General features: G+C 37.4%; 1 protein-coding gene across 4 annotated transcripts in view; it reads right to left on the bottom strand.

The window, feature by feature from the left end:
- The window catches only part of AFTPH (aftiphilin), a 65,640-nt gene extending 43,802 nt beyond the window's left edge, over window positions 1-21,838 (bottom strand). For 3 of the 4 annotated variants that reach the window (XR_006606064.1, XM_004742067.3, XM_004742069.3), the window contains exon 1: window positions 21,346-21,475. The gene's annotated coding sequence lies outside the window, so the exon portion shown is untranslated. Of the gene's footprint in view, window positions 1-21,345; window positions 21,476-21,758 lie in introns of those variants that run through there. The other variant, XM_004742068.3, reaches the window with a different exon arrangement.
- Between the last annotated feature and the right edge of the window lie 277 nt (window positions 21,839-22,115).

Below are 22,115 nucleotides of genomic sequence, written 5' to 3'. Positions count from 1 at the left end.
CCTCTTGAAGGTGACTTTTTTCACTAAGTATAATACCCTTACGGTCCATCCTGGTTATTGCATGTATCAGTAGTTAATTATTTTTATTGCTAAGTAGTATTCTGTGGTACAGAATACTCATCAACTGAATGACATATGGGTTATTTCCGATATTATAAATAGTACATAAACTACATTAATAATATATGTATCAGTAATGTATTTAAATAGTACACATATTAAAGACGATGACAACATTTATATACAGGTTTTTGTGTTAACCTAAGTTCTTATTTTCTGGACAAGTGTGATTACTGGGTTCTATGGTAAGTGCATGTTTAGTTTTGTAAATGCCTATTTTTCAGAGTGCTGTACCATTTTACCTTCCATAATACTCATAATACTTTACTTTTTTTAAAAAGACTTTATGTATTTGTCAGAGAGCGTGAGCACACAAGCAGGGAGAGCAGCAGGCTTCCCACTGAGCAAGGAGCCTGATGGGGGATGTGGGACTTGATCCCAGGACATGAGCTGAAGGCAGACCCTTAACTGAGCCACCCAGGTGCCCCCATAATACTTTACTTTTTAAAGAACCACCTGTGATGTTTCTTATTAGTACAATCTGTTCATGGTTAACCTACTACTTTTCTTAAAACTTTTCATTATTTGAAAAATTAAGTATTTTACTTAGCTTAAGCTTATTTCAAATTCGGATGTTAAGGAAATACCAAGATCTGAATCAGAAACTTTGTAATCAAACCAACAACACAGAAAATACTACTTCTTGTCACATCTTGAAAAAGTACTCTGTTTCTCCTTCTAGATGCAACAGGATCTGTCAGCCTCCCAGACTATGAACATTTCCTCCTTTTTCAAAACGGTGTCACCTACCAATGGGAAGAACTTGGGCTACACATTCCCCTTCGGCAGGTCTTGACTTTGGTCCAATTCACCCTTCAAAAATCTAAGAGAATGCTATTCTCAAGTTTCAGTTAAGAATGCCAACCAGCCAGAGGGGAGGAGGCTTGAAACTTTCCAACGCAGTAAAATTTGTTAGTTGAAGCATTATGTGTTAATTGAAGTAGCAGTATGATTAATTAGCATATTAAGTCTGACTTAAGACAAATTCTTCTTTTTTAAACACAGAAAATATGGACTTTAAATGGCTATTCCTTAACTGGAAAAAGAGCTAGATGAGCTACTTTAATACTGTGCCTGGCACACAGCAACCTTAATAAATATTTCTTCATCCCTCTTAATGGACTACTTACTTCACACCACAAGTTGTTTTCTAATTTTATAATCTTAACAAACACATGCACGTGAGTATGTGTGTGTAGGAAGCTGTGTTCAACTTCCCATTTTTATGCCTGCTTATTCCAAGACCTCTTAAACAAGTAATTGTTTAAACAAGTAATGGGGGTATCTAGGAAAGATTCAAGCTATAGGATACACAAAAAGTAGACACGGGGCTTTCAAGCTTGCGTAATAAATGGGGTATCCTGAAGTTAGTTAGAGCATGCAGATAGAGAATCTGGCAGACCTTCTACACTTTGGAGATCTGTCCATCAGAAATCACATCGTTAATACAGAGCCTAGGGGACAACATAAGTGAGAAACACTGAATAAAAATGCAAATCAAAGATGATCTTCAGGGTTACAAACCATGAAAACCAAAGGATCTTTGGTTTGGTAATTCTTATAGGAGTCTAATACAGAGGGGCCGGGGGAATAATCCACAATCCTAGTAGCAATCAGCAGTGGAACCCTGAGTCCTGTGCCAGATTAGCAGCCAGGGTAACAAGGCATACAATGGGTGAAAGTGATTCAATATTAATCTCTCATAAGAAAAAAAGTTGCACCTGCTCAAGGAGTTCTAGACTCAGGTCTGAAATGGTATGGAAAAGAAGAGGTGGTAGGTCTGTAGGTTGAAAACCCTGGGGTCAAGTGGAAAGGGAGGCTTGGTAACACAGAGGAATGAAAGGAGGAATGGGGCTAACTATCTTCTAAAACTACCTGGCAATTTAAAAATAGTTTCCCAAAAGGAACAAAGTTGGAGCACTTAAGTTACCAGATATCAAGACCTGGTTTAAAGCTACGTGTCATGTGATAACAAAGATGCCACTGCAGTGTGGAGGGGGAAAGGACAAGCCTTTTTTTTTTTTTTTTTAACAAATTGTGCTGGATCAAGTGAAAACCTACACAGGGGAAACAAATCTTTGATTCTACATAATAACTCACAGAAAAATCAGCTCCAGACTGACTGTAGGCCTAAATGTGAAAGATGTGAAAACAATCAATGTTCTAGAAGAGAAGTTGAGATTATTTTCATGACCTTAGAGAAGGCAAGCTGTTTTAAATAGGGCATAGAAAGCAATAATCACAAAAGAGAAAAATGATACACTGGACTTCATTAAGATTTAAAACTTCTGTTCACCTAAAAACAACATTAAGAGGGGCATCTGGTTGGTTCAGTGGATTAAGCCTCTGCCTTCAGCTCAGGTCATGATCTCAGGGTCCTGGGATTGCCTCCAGCATTGGGCTCTCTGCTCAGCAGGGAGCCAGCTTCCCTATCTCTCTCTGCCTACTTGTGATCTCCCTCTCTGTCAAAAAAATAACTAAAATCTTAAAAAAAAAAAAAAAGAAGAACATTAAGAGAGTGAAAAGGCAAGCCACTGCCTGGGAGAAGGTATCTATGGTATACATAACTGTCAAAGAACTCACAGTCAGAATATATACAGAATTCGTACAAATCAATGTGAGACAACCCAACAGAAAAATTGCCAAATATTAAAACAGGTAAGTCACAAAAGAGATTATCCAAACAGCCAGTGAGCAAATGAAAAGTCATCAGGGAAATGTACACTAAAACCACAGTAAGACACTACTATACACCCACAAGAACAGCTAAACTTAAAACAATTTTAATCATAGCTACCAATGGCAATAATATGAACTGGTATTCTCATATTTTAATGGCTGGAGTGTAAACTGGTATACCCATTTGGAAATCTGGCAGTATTTACTAACACTGTATCAGGTATGTACTTTACAAAAGTGAGTACATATAGGCACTGAAGGCATGTACAAGCCTGTTCATGACTTTATTCTTAGCTAAAAATAACTCAAGTGTCCATCAGCAGAATGGTTAAAATGAATCATGGCATATATATATATATATATATATATATATATATATATATACACACATACACACACACACACACACACACACAATGGCTTACATTATGGATTATTATTACATTTAAAAACATGGATGGGGACGACTGGGTGGCTCAGCTGGTTGGGCCACTGCCTTCAGCTCAGGTCATGAGCCCAGAGGTCCTGGGATCGAGTTCTGCATCAGGCTCCTTGTTCAGCGGGGAGCCTGCTTCTTCTCTCTCTGCCTCTGCCTGCCGCTATGCCTGCTTCTGTTCTCCCCCCCACCCTCTGACAAATAAATAAATAAATAAAATCTTAAAAAAAAAAAAAAAAAAAAAAGACATGGATGACTGGGGCGCCTGGGGGGCGCAGTGGGTTAAGACTTTGCCTTCGGCTCAGTTCATGGTCTCAGGGTCCTGGGATTGAGCCCCGCATTGGGCTTTCTGTTCAGCGGGGAGCCTGCTTCTCTCTCTCTCTCTCTCTGCCTACTTGTGATCTCTGTCAAGTGAATAAATAAATGAATCTTTTAAAAAAAATCGATAACTATTACAGACATGATGTATCAAAGAAACCAGATATATACATACATAAAATATATATTGTGTGATTCCATTTCTGGGCATGGCAAAACTAAACTATGGTGATAATTCAGAATAGGGGTACCTATAGCAAGTACAATATTGACTGGAAGGGGGTATAAAAGAACCTGGTGCGAGCTAATAATGTTGTTATCTCTTGATCCTAGTACTAGTCACAGGCACATATATTTGTAAAAATTCATCCCATTATACATTTAAGACTCATACACTTTGCTGTATGTATGCTACAATAAGAAACAAAAAGTGTTTCTCAGAAAATCAATATACTTAGATTAACAATAATTATATTACAAGTGAATGCACATGGGACCATAGTAATAAGCATACCATGCTACTAAAAAGAAGTTTTGCTTATTTATACTTTGCCTACCTCTGAGATTTAAGGTGATATATGTATGTCTCAAAAGGTAGCATGGTGGGGTGCCTAGGTGGCTCAGTGGGTTAAAGCCTCTGCCTTCGGCTCAGGTCATGATCCCAGGGTCCCGGGATTGAGCCCCACATTGGGCTCTCTGCTCAGCGGGGAGCCTGCCCCCCCCCCCGCCTGCCTCTCTGCCTGTCAAATAAATAAAATCTTAAAAAAAAAAAAAAGGTAGCATGGTATAGGAGAGTATAGGACTTGGAGACAGATAGATACTAGGTTCAGATTCTAGTTTCCTCATTTACTAATTGTGTGAGTTTGCCTTCCTTGATCTATAAAGAAGGGCTAACAGCTTCTCCCTTCAAATGCTGTTGTGAGGATTACAGATAACAGACCTTCAGTACCTGGCACATTCTGTACCTCAGCAAATTATCAACTATCATTACATTTTAACTTACACCAAGTTTGTGGTTCAAACCATAATCTACCCTTAACAAAAATCTAAGCCAATGTTTGCTTAGTTGCCAAAAACATTCACATGACTCTGCATATACTTTAAAGGTCAATGAAAGAATAAGTCACTTAAGAAAAATATTACTAACCACACTAAAGATACAGGACATTGCCTATATTGCCAATTTCTAGAACCCATCCCTGGAAAATATGAAATAATGCTCAAGGTTGAAGGACTGAAACCACAGCCTCTGAACCACTGGTAGTTCAGAGACTAGTAGCAGTCTATTAAAGGAATCAAGGTTTTGATGAGGAACAGGAGAATACGACCCCGAAGTCCTCACTAGTAACTGAAGTAAACTGGCTGTAGCTACTATCCATTTAGAGAAAAGACCACAAGAATAAAGGCTTCTAAGAAGGAAAGGATTCCTTATATGCTTCTGAGATAGAGTTCATCCTTGACCACCCCTTTATCCTCCATCATTCACATAGAGTATTAACTATCTTAAGGGTCTTTGGACTCACATTTGGTGGCAGAGGTAAGATCTGAGAGCCCCTTTAGGAATTTCCCAGATTCAAACACTGAGAGAACCTTCCAGACAAGCTAAAAACTCACCAGGAAAGAAACTCCCATGTTTTACAGGGCACCAGCCAAGCTGCATCATATGTACATCAACTTTCAAGGCCAGATAAGCACACCCAGATTATACCATCCACAGCTTTATTGAGGACCTTACACTCCAAACTTAGTTTTACTGGACTGGAATGTGGGTGGGGGTAATGGAGAACACATATAAGCAGGAGGATGGTGGTCAGAAAAAAGAAAAGACAGACAACCATGTCTGAAGTTGTGCTACAAGCTTTAAGTAGTACAAACTACACCACCAAGGTTTAGTTAACAGATCACACACACAAAAAAACTGTTATCTTCTTACCATGATGTCTAAAGTTTTTAATGAGTCACTTGTCAATTCATTTGGTTGAGTGATGGGGAAAAAAATGTGTATTTTTTTTAGAAAAATGAACGAAAATGTTACATAAGCAATTAACATTGATTTGCATTATAATTGTTGTCTGCTATTCCAGTAGTCCAAATTATTCAAATCTTTACTATAATATCCTCATAGGAGTTTTAAGATAACTATCAAAATATACTGTCAATGAACCTGCCCAGCCTACATTCTGCTTAAGAGTCATCTCATTAGCTTGTCTCAGAAACAGCCCTTCTTTTGAGTGATACAAAGAAACGAATCTTAGTTAACTTTCTGGCTTTTGATATATCTAGAGATGACTGGACCATGAGTGATGTCACAGAAGTTTTCATGCTTCTAAAACTGAAAATCTACAAGAATAATCATCTTTATACTTCCTTTTTGAGTGATTTGTCCTCAGCATATTATATTAGCTCTACGGTCGTTAACAAAACAAGGAAAGCCCCTAAAAAGAGATGCTTTTTAGCTAAGAATTGAGAAATGTTTTGTTATTTTTTTGTAGGACTCCATTTAACATAAGCTGCAAACTTAAGGCTATTTAATCAAATTTCCACTAATTCTGAAGCTGAGTATTTTTAAGAGACCTTGTAATTCCTTATAAACTTGCCAATTTAAAAACAAAAATCCAAGACATCATAGACATCAACTGCCAACATGCAGTGTTGTTTAAAATATTTGTTGAGGGGTGTCTGGGTGACTCAGTTGGTTAAGCGTCTGCCTTCAGCTTAAGTCAGGATCCCAGGGTCCAGGGATTGAGCCCCTTGTGGGGCGGACTACCTGCTTAGCCAGGAGTCTGCTTCTCCCTCACCCTCTGCCTCTCCACCTTGCTTGTGCTTTCTCTCTCTCACTCTCTCTCTCAAAAAAATAAATAAAATCTAAATAAATAAATAAAGCATTCATTCAACAAACAGTATATTCCAAGTGCTTTCATTTTCTGCTTACACCAGTATCAAGTTAACATTTATTCAACGCTATGTGTTGAAACTATGTGAAAAGCACTCATGAATTATTTCACTTAGTCCTCATATTATGTGATGAGATAGGGATTATTATCTTCATTTTACAAATAAAAGCTCAAAAGGCTAAATAATCCCTCATGGTAGTGTAATTACTAAGTGGTGAATCAGTCACAAGCTAATAAATAATTGAAAAATGTCTTACTGCAGAAATAATTGAGAGCAAATACTGGAATTACAAGAATCATCCCTTAAAGGTTTCTGAGTTGTTCAGAAAAAAGTTTCTGAAACTTCCACAATAATTTGGAAGGAGAAAAAAGATGCTTACAACCTAATAACCAACAAAAAATACCAAGAGGTGAGTGTTTTCTTTTAGTATTAATGTACACAGTAGTAAAAACGTGGTGAAGAATGAAACAAGCAGCAAAATATCTTTATAACTAAGCTGATTACCCTCAAAAGGCCGGACTGCCAAAAATGACAACCAAATTTTGTCTTCCTGATTTTGATGTCAATAAGGATGATTCACAAAAGTACAAATATCATATGTACAATGTAAATGAGGACATAAGCAGCAACTCACATTCACTCTTCAATGAATGTTGCTAAAAAGCAATGAGTTACTATTTTACAAAAGGCAGTTCTCAAAAATTCCTAAGAAAGAGCTTTCCTTTTACTGTATATTTAACTTTTTACATAAATCCATAAGGCTTTTTATTTGTGTTTGTATGGTTCCACAGTAAAAATTAAACAAGATAAATAAAAACATCTGAAACTGTTTCACCTTTAATTCATTATATCAACTGACCATATTTGAGAGATTACTATTATTCCCCAAAAGGTACTTCAACTTGAAAATGAATAAATGATATTGGATAACTGCTGGCAACAAAGATAACGAAACAGAAGCAGCAGTGAGGATAGATGCATTAGCGCTGGTAAACACTTTTTTCCCCAGTACTCTGTGCTCTTACTACAGTTACAGAATAAACTAGCCACTCTAATTTTCCCTCTAATAACCCCGAACCTTTTCAACAATGAAAACAGAATCTAAAAGCAGGAACTACTTCAGTTTCATGTCCTTTCACTAAAATCTTGCTTACATCTACAATATTGTCTACAGATAACCCCTGGACCTTCTGTTCTCTGAACTGCTTGCTCAGAGGACCCTTTGAATTTCTCCATTACTACTGATGCTTTCTCATCAAGCTTGTGAAGGTTCAAGAGTCTTCCAATCTCAAAACAAATCAGAGCAAAATAAAACCAACTCCTCCCTTCTGTGTCCTTCTACCTCCCCTCCTCCTCACCATATCAAGCTTCTTTTTGCTATCTCTACTTCCTAACCTCCCACTCACTCCCTCAACCCAGCACAATCTGGCTTCTGTCCTACCACTCAACTGAAACTGCTCTTGCAAGAGGTACTTTACTTGAGCTCAAAAGACTGGAAATGTTGTGCAGGAATAGGCAGGCCTCTGTTGTCAGCCACTGCATCCTCAGGGCCTGGTGCACGGGAGGAACTGAACATATGATTATTGTTCTTGCTGGGACATTTACTCCAATGACCACTTGTCTCCTCCTCCACCTCACACTGGGTTTCTAAACCCTAGCTCTGGTGCTCCACCAAGTTAGGAAACACCAAAGTTCAGTTAAGGTAGTAAGTGTGATCTGAGAGAGGCTGGTCTGAAATGTAACACATGTAAAAGAGAGCAAACCCAATCATTTGTGCTGCACCTGTTTGAAAAAAGAGAATGTTGAGAGGGGTAGTACTTATATGCAAGCTAGGAGGAAAAAAAAAATCTGCTGAAGGACAAATTTTTGTTCATGAGTTTTGAATAGACCAACTAGTATGACTCTCTGATTTGAGGCAGTTTCACACCCTAAGTGGAGGTGTCAGCTGGTGTCTCTGGAGCGTGATGAGACTCTGGATGGCCCAACTAATTTCCCCTGCTCTCGTTCTCTGCTCCCAGCAACTTTAATGCTCCATGTAAAATTTCCCACAGATTTGCAATCAGCTGGCATGAATAGCTGACATGTTTTGAAAGAAATTTCTTGCTGTAAAGCTTTAGATTTAAATTCTGGCCAAGACTGATGAGTTTAAACCTCAAGATCCCATGGTATTCTGAAAAAAATAAAACCCCAAAACACAAAACCTACTTTGTGGACTTTCAAAACAGAACCCCCCCCTCTAGTCTGTAACTAAAATACATACATGTTGGCAGGTCTCTGGCAGCTGCCCTTCCTGATAGTGCTACTCTCTACTAAATGCCTACTATGAGAGCAGCTCACCTTTTAGAGAAAAAGCCATCTAGTATAGTTCTAAAATTGCAACCAAATGCAGTTAAAATTCAATTATCTAAGCTAATGAGAAAGGGTGCTATGTCCTACATAACCTATAACTCACAAATTTGGCTTTAAAATATGACCTATGTAACAGCAGATTTACCTCACAAATTGTCTTTGCTAAGTGCTAGTTACTTTAATTTGTTCCCTGACCACCCATCAATTGAGAAAAAGATAACCTAGAAACATGTGAGAAGGAAACCAGATGATGAACTAGACTTAAAAAGAGCCATAAGTCATCCACAAATAGCAACAAATAATGACATTTTTGGGGTGAGTTATTATAAAACTTAAGTTTTGTATATGTGAAAAATCAAATATAAACACACTCCAAAACAGTGCTCAGGAGTGTATGTGTGTGTGATATACACAGGTAATGCCACAAGTAGGGTCCCCTATACTGATAACCTTCATGGAAACTATGGAAGGAATTCTCTTAGCAAACAAATTCTAGGTGGTTGACCTTTCAATAGTGTTGTTTCTTGGTTTAAAGTTTTACTTTCTCCTGAGAGGCAGAAAGGCTAAAGGGTAAAAAGAATTTCACCAAACAGTACTTACCCTTATTCTCTGGGTACTCTTGATAGTTCTATACCATTTTTTCTTAAAAGCTGGTCAGGATCACCTAAACTGATTTTATAAACTTAAATTTATAAACCAGGAATAGGTCATAACGCAAAGTAAAAAAAAAAAAAAAAAAAAAAAAAAGACAAAAAGGACACTGAAGAATTTAACAAAAATGACCAAAACTCACAGTCAATTTCCTCTAACTACTATTAGTACCACTAAGGTTAGGGTCCCTCTATTTAGATGCTATGAACAATGTCAAGTAATCAATAAAAAAAAAAAAACCTGGAAATTTGTCCGTATTTTTTACCTTTAAACTATTTAAGCAGCAGGATTTAAGCGGACTTAAAACTTCTGCAGTATTTCTATTATATTTTCTAAAACATCTTTTCTCTTACGATCAGTTTTATAGGAAGCTCATTTTATAGTCTTGCAGGCATTGCTTAAAGTTTGCTACAAGAAAAAAACCCTCAAAATTATCTCTGTGCAAAATCTTAGCACAGAATTTGTGTTAATAACGTATGTCTATCATAACAAGAACTGTTTGCACGCACCAATTTTGTTCAAGATTTAATCCCCCTCACAATAATACCATCATTCTCTTTCCTTCTGATCCACTTCCTCTAAATCCAATTACTGCTTCCAGCATGTAAGAGGAGGGAACAGAGCTTCTTTCAAAACAAAGAACCCCTCCTTCATCTGGTGCTTACAATGACAAAAGGCATTCTTAAATTACATTATTTGAATGAACTAAGTAATTTGATAAAATGAAAGCATTCATTTTCTCTTCACAGAATTTTACACATAGTAATAAAAAATACTATTTGTTTTTAAAATTCATACTATCCCCAAACTAGGAAGCAAGCCACTTTAAGAATAAAATTAAAGACACTATTGGTGGGAGTAAATGTTGGTTCATACTCCAGGCAATTCTGCAATATACCAAAAATTTTAATGCATATTTTTTGGACTAAACAATTTCATCCACAAAAATGTATCCTATAGAAGCATTCACAGAAGTAAAGATCATTCCCCCAAAATGTTAACTCCTACATATTTTAAAAAGCAACTGAAAATAACAAATATTTACCAATAAGGAATAGGGTAAATAAAAAAATATAGACTATATTACTAATTGGGAAATGTTTCTATAATATATTTTTAATTGAACAAAATATTTCTGAAAGGCATTATTCTCTCTTGATTCTCCTCTTACTTACCACAGCCTTCTCCTCCTTCAATGGATCTGCTTCTTTTGCTTGCCTCTCAAATTTCAGTGTCTCCCAGGCCTCGGCCTCCCCATATTCTCATCCTGGACAGATCTCATCCACCTTTTGTTTTTATAGGTTCATAATACCGAAAGCCCTATCTCTCTACAGGCTGCCCAACCTCCAGATGTGTCTACTCAAATGCCTTTCTGAGTATCTCTACCTGGATGTCCCAAATATAGCTCATATTCTCCAATTCCAAAACTGAAGTCAACCTCTACTCAAAGAACAGAAACCACTTCTTCCTACACAACATTCTGAATTCTAAGTCCAGAAATCTGTTATTCCTGACCACTCCCATGAATTTAATTGACCACAAATTAAATCTTCTATATTGCTTACTATATTTGTTTTAATATCCCTTGACCAATAGCTCCTTTAAGGGCCTTATTATTTTTGGCCAGGATTACGACAGTCTACTTGAAACTCTTATCTTATCCAACATGGCTAAGATACTCTCTCTTTGCTTCAGTCAGACAAAAGTACCCCCTGTTCCTCCACTGGTACTGTTACCTCTAGGTTGTTACATGTCATTTTTTCTAACTTCCTGTCCTTACCTGTTTGGAGAACCCATTTACTATACCTTCAAACCTTATTCAGTCATGAAGTTTTCTGTGAAATGAGATCACCAATACTTATCAAGGTGTTATGTCATAGGTACTATGCTTGGTGCTAATCATACACTATCCAATTTAATCTCAACCACCCATTGTTATAGAGGGATAAAACAGACTCAGAGAGGTCAAATAATCTGCTCAAGGTCCCATAAAGACTAAGTATGGAAAGTAGGGCTCTAACACTACAGCCGGTATTCTTTTCACTATGTCAGGTTGCCTTTCTGAATTAATTAATCCTTCTTTATATCTACATCTTTTATTACATCTGAAAAGTAAATCAAATTTGTTTCTATGTTTTTCTCTTCCAATAGCCTATAAACCCACACTACTCAATCTTAGCTCTGTATTGTTTTCCTTTTTTAATAGAACAGGTGGACCTAAAGATCGGTATTTTTCAAAAAGTTTGAAAGATGGTGCTGATTGTCAGCAAAAATTGAGAGCCACTGAGTTATATTTCCAGACGATAAGACTATCACCAGGGGCACCTGGGTGGCTCAGTGGGTTAAAGCCTCTACCTTCAGCTCAGGTCATGATCTCAGGGTCCTGGAATCGAGCCCCACATTGGGCTCCCTGCTCACTGGGGAGCCTGCTTTCCTTCCTTCCTCTCTCTTTGCCTGCTTTTCTGCCTACTTGTGATCTCTGTCAAATAAATAAAATCTTAAAAAAAAAAAAAAAAACGACTATCACCGGACTTTTTACCTTGGGGGTGACATAAATGTCTATAAACTTCACTGCTGAACTCACTGATACAGGTAAATCAATGAAACTGTAATTTTTCTTATAAAAAGTTTTCCTCTACTTAAAATGATTTAAATGTATAAATGTTTCTTAAAGTTCTGTCATACACATTTATCTGAGACCATCACAAAGAAATTTCACACTCAAGATTTAAAAGAGTTCACAATACAAAATTTTTGATATTTTTCTTAAATGAAACTTGGAAAATTTCCTTAAAGGATCAAATTTAAATTACTGTAATAATCCTTGAAACAGATGCAATTATGTATATAATTTAAATGTTATAGAACCCTTGGAAAAAATAACGTTTAAAAAAATTAATCTGTTTCTCACTTGCAGCTGAATATTATGAAATGAATGTGAACAGCAACAAAAGAAACTTTTCTCTACTTCCAGAAACCAAGATCACTGGTAGTCTGATTAAAATCTATACTTTTTATTTAGGTGCAACACTTGCACTGTTTCAGGAAAACTTCTGAAACCTAATGTGATGGAAAGCTGTCATCTGCTGGCTCATTATGATATAGCGGAATGTATCTGCAATATGAAAGGAGTAAGAAAAAATGATGACTTGACTATAGGTAAAAAGTAATGAATATTCTTTTTTTTTTTTTTTAAAGTAATGCGTATTCAAACATTCCAGTTTGGGCTTCAGGAAAGAAGATTTGGATGTGATACCTGAAACTCTTGATATTTCTTCTTTTTTTAAGGAACAAAGATGCTATTAAAACTATCCAGTACAAAGAGTTAATTTATCTCTTAATGTAAGGTCATCACTTTTTATAAATTGCTACTAAAAACAAAAGCCATAAGAAAAGAAATTAATGCCTCAGATTTTGAGTGTCATTGTAGCAGAAATATTTTACCTGAAAATACTCCAGGTCAACATTTCTACATCCAAATAATAAACAATTAAGATGAGAGATGATTAACCACAGCAAAATAGAAAATACTACAAAACATAAGCAATGACTAAAAAGAAAACAACAAAAACACCCACCTTGGAGGGTATGTAAAGCAGAAACATTATTCACTTTATCTCTTTAAGTAACCGTGGTCTCATTAAGATATATGCAATTATCAAAGATCCTATTCCGAGAAGTCTCGCTTTGAAAAGTATCATTTAAAGTTAACATTTAGGGGCATGTGAGTGGCTCAGTAAGTTGAGCATCTACCATTGATTCAGGTCATGATTGGGATAAGTCCCATGTTGGGCTCTCTGCTCCATGGGGAACCTGCATCACCCAATCCCTCTGCCTATTGCTCTGCCTACTTGTGCTCTCTCTGTCAAAAAAAAAAAAAAAAAAAAAAAAAAAAAAGGAAAAGAAAAAGAAAAAGAAAAGCCAAAACAAACAAACAAAAAAAACAGCCCAAAAACTTAAAGTTAACATTTAAAGACTAGGATGTGAATTAAGAATCATATCCTCTATTACCTAAACAAAGAATTGTTAAATTTAACATAAAAATTCAATGTTAGCAATGCAGAATTTTTACATTTGTTGTTAAATGTTAGGTTTTTTTTTTTTAATTTTATTTATTTATTTGAAAGAGATCACAAGTAGGCAGAGGCAGGCAGAGAGAGAGAGGGGGAAGCAGGCTCCCTGCTGAGCAGAGAGCCCGATGGGGCTTGTTCCCAGAACCCTGAGATCATGACCTGAGCTGAAGGCACAGGCCTTAACCCACTGAGCCACCCAGCTGCCCCTCTGTTAGGTATTTTATCTTTTTTTTTTTTTTGCTGCTCATGTGAAATGGGGTCTCCACTTCCATCTTATTTTCTAACTGCTGAGTACTATTTATAAAATTGAAAGTTCCTGTTACTTGTAAAATTTACCATCACAACATAAGCAAACTGGAATAATCTGACCATTTCCTTTCCAATTCTTATGTCTCTCTTTTTCTTTATTGTGTTGGCTAATGCCTCCAATACCAAATCTAATGGTAGTGGTGATAGCAGGCATTAGTATTCCCCCTAAATTAAGATACTGATTTTTTGATTTGAGGCATATACATTTAAAAAAATTAAAAATGAGTTTCAAAATTTATGGAGTTAATAGTATTTATGGAATTACATAATTTTTCCTTAGGTCTATCTGTTAAAGTAACCAAAAACCCAATACTTCTTAATTGTTTTCAATGTGTTCATAAGGGAAGTCCAGTTTGTTTTCCGCTGCAGGAAAAAGGTATGTTTCCAAATAATCAGATAAGCTTGTGTTAGATTATTTGCTCGGTTACACAAATGTCAAACAAAAACATTTAAGTTACTTGATCCAATTTACTCCTTACTTTCACTTTTACAAACAGGTCTCAAAACAAACTTAGATTTTCTTAAGTATGAACATAGTCAAATTAATAGGGTAAGTTCTTCCAGGTTTCATCCAGGCTCTTTTCTTACTCAACTTCCCCCACAAACAATCTCATCCATCTAGGCTTTAATTATCACATTCTAGAACTTGCAGATTGATCACTATAGCCCAACTCTCAAACCTGAGCTTCAGACCTCCCAGGGCTACTCTCTACTAGTTCTCTCCAACTGAATTCCTCAACTCAAACTGAGTTTAACAGTAACAGAACTTAAGTCAGAAACATGAGAGCCACCCCTGACAAAGCTCCTCACCTTCACTTATCTTCTAAAGAATTATTTTTATCTCATAAATCTTTCAATTCTAGAATATCTGTACCTTCTTTCACCTCCTATGACTTGTTCTGGTCTAAGATGCCATTATCATTTTAGCAGCCTCTTCCTGACTGGTATTCAATCATATGCAACCCGAGTAATCTTCTAAAAAGCCAATCTGATCACACTGATTCCCTGCTTGTGATAAAGATTTTAAAAAATCTTTAATAAAGTCTATATAAGCCATTCCTATCTCACCAGTCACCTCCTCTTCCCTTTCCCCGTTTTTTTCCAATGCTCTAAACTAGGCCCTCTTTCATTTATTGAAAGGCAAACATTGTTTTGTGCCCCAGGGCCTTTGCACCTATAGTCCCACTGCCTGAAACACTCCCATACATCCTTCAATTCTTAGATGAGGGAACAAATTTTCACATAAATTTTCTAACACCCTCTCCCAAGTCCTATATTTCTTTCAGAACATAAGAACTGCAGCAAGTTATAGTCTGTAATCAAACACTTATAATTTGAAAGTTTACTGTGCAAATTGTGTATCCTATGAAACACATACTGACAACTTGAAATACAAAAGTGATTTTCAAAAAACTTTTTTACTGCTTTCCAGAGTAGTGAATTAATCTCGTATTTCTATTCCATATATAAAAATAAGTCAGTGTCATGCTCCAGAGCAGCATGTTCCAGTCCAACTGAAATACGACATGACCCATGTATACGATTTTAACTCTTCCAACAGTCAATTAAAAAAGCAGATAAAATTATATTTTGCTTAATCCAAAGCATCTGAAATATTATTTTAATATATAATCAACCTAAAATAGATATCTTAACATTAATTTTTGAATTCTGGTGTGTTTTTTAACTTAGAGCACATCTACTTTGGACTGGCTTTATTAAAAAGTGTGACATGTGGCTAGTGGTTATTATACTGCACAACATATCTCCAGAAGATAATATTGTATTTCTTGTACTTAAATAGCTTACTAACATAATCAGAGTTATTTTAAAAAGAACATGGCATTAAGCAATTTTAACTTCATATCAAATAAGGACACATCTCCTGTTTAAACCATTCAAAAATGTTTATATTATGCAAATATTCCAAACTCCTGAAAAGCCTAAATCCAAAATAAAAATTCAGGTAAACAGTTTAAAAAGTGCATTTTTACTGATAACCTGAGGAAATTAAAGGAAGATGGGTACTCTCAAACACTGCTTGTAGGTAAATTATTTTATTACAATCTCTTGGAAAGCAACTGGTTTCCCCTTTGATTTAGTAACTCCACTTCTAAGACTTAGTCCTATGGAAATAACCAAAAACAAAGTCAAAGATCACAAACTTTTTCACCAAGATACAATATTATTCATGTATACACGTGTATATGACACTCATACCCACAGGGGGAAAAACTGAATGCAATCCAAAATGTTAAGTTATCTCTTTGTAGTGTATTACTAATATTCCTTTTAACATGTATTATTCCTTTCAATAAATATTTATTGAGTGTTACTCTGTGCCAGGCATTAAAACAGATGGGTCCCTGTCATTAAGGGCATACCTATGTTCTTTAGATACTTTTCCAAATTTTTCAAATGTCTATAGTAAACATATTATCCTTTTGTAACTTTAATAACCAGAAAAATATAATATGGAGTGGATGCTGATTTGGGAAAATCAACTGTAAAGGGACATCCACCTGGGGAAAAACTTGAATATAGCCTTGAATATTAGTTTAGATGAAAGTTTTCTGAAATGGTAAGGGAAATTTAGTTGATTAAAACAAAACAACCTACAAAATAGTCTGTATGGAAAGACTGCAGTTTGTTAAAAGGGCAATACACACACACACACACACATAAATAATGTGGGGAAAGATACATGCTAAACTGTTAACAAGGCCATTTTTTGAATAGTAGGAATGTGATTTTTTCTTCTTCTTCTTTTTTTTTTTGCTTGCAAATTTTCTACAATGCCCTTGTAATTAAAGACTTTCAAAAATTAAAATATGTATGAGTGCTGTGAAGTGTGTAAACCTGGCGATTCACAGACCTGTACCCCTGGGGCTAAAAATACATTATATGTTTATTAAAAAAATTAAAAAATATTAAAAAATATATACACCCACTATTTCTGAGGATCTACTACATACAAAACTGCTAGGTTCCATAAGAGGTAGAAATGAATAAAAGGAGTCACAATCTTAAAGAAAACTGCAACTAGTTAGAAGAAACAACATAAGAGAAAAATAAAAGTAATTAACACAAGCCAGAATTTAAACATCAAATGAAGGAAAATATAGTTACAAAGATTCTAAGAAAAAGATCTTACTTGATTGGGAAGAGGAGGAATGGTGAAAATGAAAAAAAGTTTTGTGGAGACAGAATTTGAAATTAAAAGGATTTTAACTGATAGAGATAATGGCAGGCACTAAAAATAAAGTATGGGGCAAGTGTCAAAGAAGAGTAAGTCACATAATAGTTTGGTTAGAATGTAGGATATATGAAGGAAGTAGGCAGTATGCTGGAAAAGCTGACTGTGAAGGCCTTGAATTTTCAGAAGAGAGTATCTCTGTAAATTTTTTGAATTTAGCAATGAGGAAATTACCAGAGGTTCCGAACAATTCAAGAAACTGTCCATATCACTGTAACCACCTCCTAATAGAATCCTCCTGCTTCCACTCCTGCACTCCCATAGTCTATTTTTTGTACAGCAGCCAGACAGATCCTTTTTTTTCCCCCTAGCCAGATCCTTTTATAACATAGATTATGTCACATCTCTACTCAAAAGCCCTGCAATGGCCTCCCATTTCACACAGTAAAAAGCCAAAGTCATTACAATTTCTACAAAGCCCTGCAACACTGCCCTCTTACCCTGTAACTCTGTGATCACATATACTACTTGCCCCCTTGCAATTCTTTGAATATTCCAGGCATACTTCTGCTTCTACCACTCTTCCCCTGTATTCTCCTCACCAACTTCAGGTCTGAGGCTTCCTCTGAGCCCATCATACATAAAACAGCAAGCCCCAACAACCACCACCTCCTACTCCAGTCTCTAAGACAAAAAGTTTGTAATCCCATACCCCTTCAAATGGACTGCTTTTCTCTGTGATACTTAACATCATCTGCCAGCTCTGTATTTTATTTTTTTAATCCCCATACACATACACACACACGCACACACTCAAGTGCAAGAAAATGAAGCTCAGTAAGGGCAATTTTTTCCTTATTTGTTCATTTCAGTACCCCCAGCATCTACAACAGGGCCTCATATATCGCAGCAAGAATGAAAGGAAGAGAATACCATGGCGTTAGATATTTAGTTGAAATGGTTTATGGCACTTTAAAAGTATTTACATAAATAGAACCTACAGTAAATATATTCTAATTTACTACTTTATTTTCCTCCGGGAACTATTCACCAAAACAGTGCTTATAAATTAAGCTTTGAGCATACAGACAACCTTTAATTTACTAGCAATTTATCTCTGCAAGGTTTACTTTAGTTATTAGAAATAGGGATGGTGGTGACTGAGGAAGAAAGGAGAGAGCATTAAACCTATTTTCCTTCATTTTCCATTCTCCCAAACTAATGAGCAATGATTCCCTACCTCTCTGCTTCCTCCCCAGTGTATAGTTTCTCACTTTTTCCTTTTCCCAGGGAATAGCTCTAACCCAGACCTATGTGTCCCAACCCCGGGTAAGGCCAGAAATAGAAACCAGGAGTGTGATACAAGGGCTATGGATGGTTGACAGAAATAAGGAGAGCCCGAGGCAAGGGAGATTCCTGCAGAGGAACCTTGGAAGGGGAACAATTCTTTAAATATTTTCAAGTTAGAACCTCCTTATATTTTAAAGGGAAGTCAATACAAAGTAACACTTAACTACTTCCCTATCCTCTATTTAAATACACAATACTAAAAGACAAAGTAATGCTTTACTTTAAAATGAAAAAACTGACCTTTTATTATGATTTCACGCACACAATTTTAGAAAAAAATATAATGAATGATCGAGTACCAACTAGCTGTGTTAAATCTTAATCTTTTACCAAATTGCTTCATGTACACTAAAGAGAAAAGCTACGGTTGAAAAACACAGGTCCTTCCTAGATCCTTTATCCCTCTTCAGTTTTTCAGAAGTAATATTTATTCTCAGTTTGTATTTATCATTCCCATGAATGTTTTTTACTTTTGCTACATATTCCATGATTCCCAGAAAATATATTGTATAGTTCTGCATGTTTTAAAAACTATATTAAAACTACTTAAATATGATAAATAACTTTCATATTATATCCTGGTCTGTTACCAGCTGTTTGACCTTAGGCAAGCTACTTAACATCTGTGCCTCAGTTTCTTTTCTGAAAAATGGGATACCACATATAAGTTTATAGGGTTGTTATGAGGATTAATGAGTTAACATACTCTATATAAATCACTTAGATAAGTATCTCACTCATAGTAAGTACTGTATATCAATGTTACTAATTATCATAAAGTTGTAAAAGCACCTGTGACTGTATTATATCCACACTCTGAGAAAAGACTAATTATCGAATTGATAGATACATATAACCCATATAATGGCAGACATTTTTCGAAGTGTGAAAAAACTATAAATACTTATGAAGTTCAGGCTGGAAAGATTCACTAGCCTAATTAAAGAGGAACTGAAACTGCTAAGAGAGAACAAAGTCCTTATTTTTTAACTTACAAATTTTAGGTAACATTAAATTACAATATAAACATTTATTTAAATAATTTATGACAGTTTAAAAATATCTAAATACTTAATGGCCTCCTTTTATGAGTTTTGGGGGATAGGGTTAGGAGAGAAGGAGTACTTCCTCAATGAGAAGCTATTCAAAGACTTTTTAAACTGTTAAGGGAAGCACTTTAGGTCTCACACAAAAATAAAACATTTGGTACTCAAATTTCACTTGTTTTCTGAAGTTTTAACTGCAAGTAAAACAAATTAAAATTTTTTAAGTGATGTTTTATAATAGGATTCACCTAGATTACAAAATTTTCATAAAGACAACTGCATTCTGCAAAATTTATTAATGGAATTATGGACTCAGTATCTAATTATGGACACATTTGATACAGGATTATTTTTATATAGTCTCTAGGTCAAAAATCAGAAAACAGAAAAACAAATGCCCTATATATTATGTGAATTCTAATGAATTTCTCACAAGAGCTTTTTTAAAGGTTTTAAAATATATTTATACTTTGAAGCTCAATTAACAGATCTAATTGTTACACAAAGGAAATCAGTCTGATGAGCATATACTAGGTGTCATTTACAGAGCGAAATATTTTATACAAGATCTTTAAATCCATGTGCAATATCTTCATGGACAAAATTTACAAGGCTACCACAGGTACTCTTCTATAGAAATACACTCCCGCAAAGAGTTAAAAATGACTTAATGACTTAATTACCAAAGCCAACATTTAAGCCAGCAAAGCATATAAAAATGTAAATAAACTGCAAATTATATCAATGGAGTAATGCTGAAACATTTGTTTCACTAGAGTTTGGCATATTTTTCAATGTCTAAAAGGTTAACTGAGAGTAACAATTAAACGTAACATCAAGGCTCTAACAGTCTACCCCTCCCACCCTCAAAAGAATAAACACACAAAAACCAAAAAACCCCAATTCGGAGTATGAGAATGTACTCCGTGGAAGCCAGTGAAGAGGGAAGATTAAAGTTCAAAAGTAAAGTGTTACTTTTCTTCCCCTAAAGTGAGAACTCTGATATGGAACCACTGCTTTTGTTTAATTTGCCCCCTTCCCACGTCCCCACTACAATATTTAAAAGTATGAGTTAGTCTTTTCCTCGGCCCCCAAAGAGAAGATTCAATGGGAAACTAAGCTAAAACTTGCATTAATCACTAAGAGAAAAAAAACCTAGCCACTCTCAGTACTTTCCTAATGGAGAAAAGACCCCTACCACTGTTCACCCTATACTCTTGTCCTTTGCCCAAGCAAGACACACTGCACCTGACAAACTGGAAGAGTAAAGAATAATGGTCCAACTTTGCGAACGCAATCTGGGGAGGAGACAGATTATTTCTTGAGGAGTGCAAGAAAGAAGCAAAAAAGATCCTTTCAGGAAGGGATGCATGAGCTCTGGGGCTCTTCTCTGCCTGTTGGGAGGACTCAAAATCCGCTTGCTTCAGAGACCCTTGGAAGCAGCTACACTCCGGTCGCAGCCGGCCTCAGGCCTGGGAAAAGCAGAATGTTTACACCTGTCACGAGGATGGGGGAGGGAAAAAGAGGAAGCCGGAGCAAAGCCCCAAACTTCTCTACAGCTCCCGAGAGGGAGCGGCGGGCCGGAGCTTTGGCAGGTGGAAGCGGAGAGGCAGGGCGAGCCAAAAGCGGCCCCGGGGATGTGGGAACGGCTTACACTTCTCCGGCTGGTGCCCGGGAAGGCAGGGAGGGATCTGTGCGCTTTGGACGCTGCCGACGGCGTCCCCGCACCCGCCGCGGAAGAGGGCAGAGCCCAAGTCCGGAGCCCGCAGGCCCGCAGAGCCGGCACCGTTCCCGTCTCCGCAGTCGCAGGCTCCGCGGCAGGCAGGTGCTCCCGACCCGGACAAGGGTCCGGCCAGTGGGCCGGGCCGGGTCCCAGCACCCTCTTACCCCGCGCGGCCGGGGAACCGGAGCGGTGGCGCTTACCTGGCTCGTTCGGGGCGGCCGCGATGGGCATGGCTCAGGGGCCCGGGGAGTAACTGGCTCCCCGGGGAAGGACCGGCTAGTCCGACGCGGAGCTGGTGAGAGCGGAAGGCAGGCTGCTCACAGCCCTGTCAGCGAAGCAGCGCCATGGACGCCCACCCGGAGTTTCAGCGCTGTCGCGGGACCCCCATCCCATTACCCTCCGCCCTCTTCCGCCGCCGCCGCCGCCTCCTCCACCTCCTCCTCCGCCGAGACCCCCCGCCCACTCCACACACTCTCCCATCATGCAGCGGGGGAACCGCTGCCGCCGAGACGTCACTTCCGGGCGCAGGTGGCTAGGTCGGGGCCGGGCGCTGGTGGGTGCAGGGGGGGTGGGGGAGGACACTCCAGGGGAATTAGTGTCACAGAACGCTTACCCCTGCGCAGGCGCGGTGGTGCAGCGTGCCGGCCGCCATTTTGGGTGTGGGCAAGTTGCCCTTTTCCTTTACTTCCTTGCGAGTCATCGAGCTGTTGCGGGGAAGGACGTCTTTCCGCATTCCGCCTCCCGTTGAAGCTGCGCTCCGGGCGAGGGACAGGTGCTTTTCAGCCAATTAACGATATCGTTCAGTTAGGACCTAGTTAAGTCTCTTGCTCTCCGAATAAAATTGCCAAGATTTTGAAATACAGAACCATATCTTCTCCACCAAAAACCTACCGGAGAGCCTTACCACCTTGCCCTTTTAGCCCCGAAAGACTTTTCCTTCAGTCCGAGTCCCTTCCTCTTTGTAATTAAA

This window comes from Mustela putorius, unplaced genomic scaffold (assembly GCF_011764305.1).
Source record: "Mustela putorius furo isolate JIRA1106 unplaced genomic scaffold, ASM1176430v1.1 tig00000224_pilon_pilon_pilon, whole genome shotgun sequence".
Taxonomy (NCBI): Eukaryota; Metazoa; Chordata; class Mammalia; order Carnivora; family Mustelidae; genus Mustela; species Mustela putorius.
The sequence above is the reverse complement of the archived record's forward strand: the minus strand, read 5'-3'. Positions and strand labels throughout refer to the sequence as shown.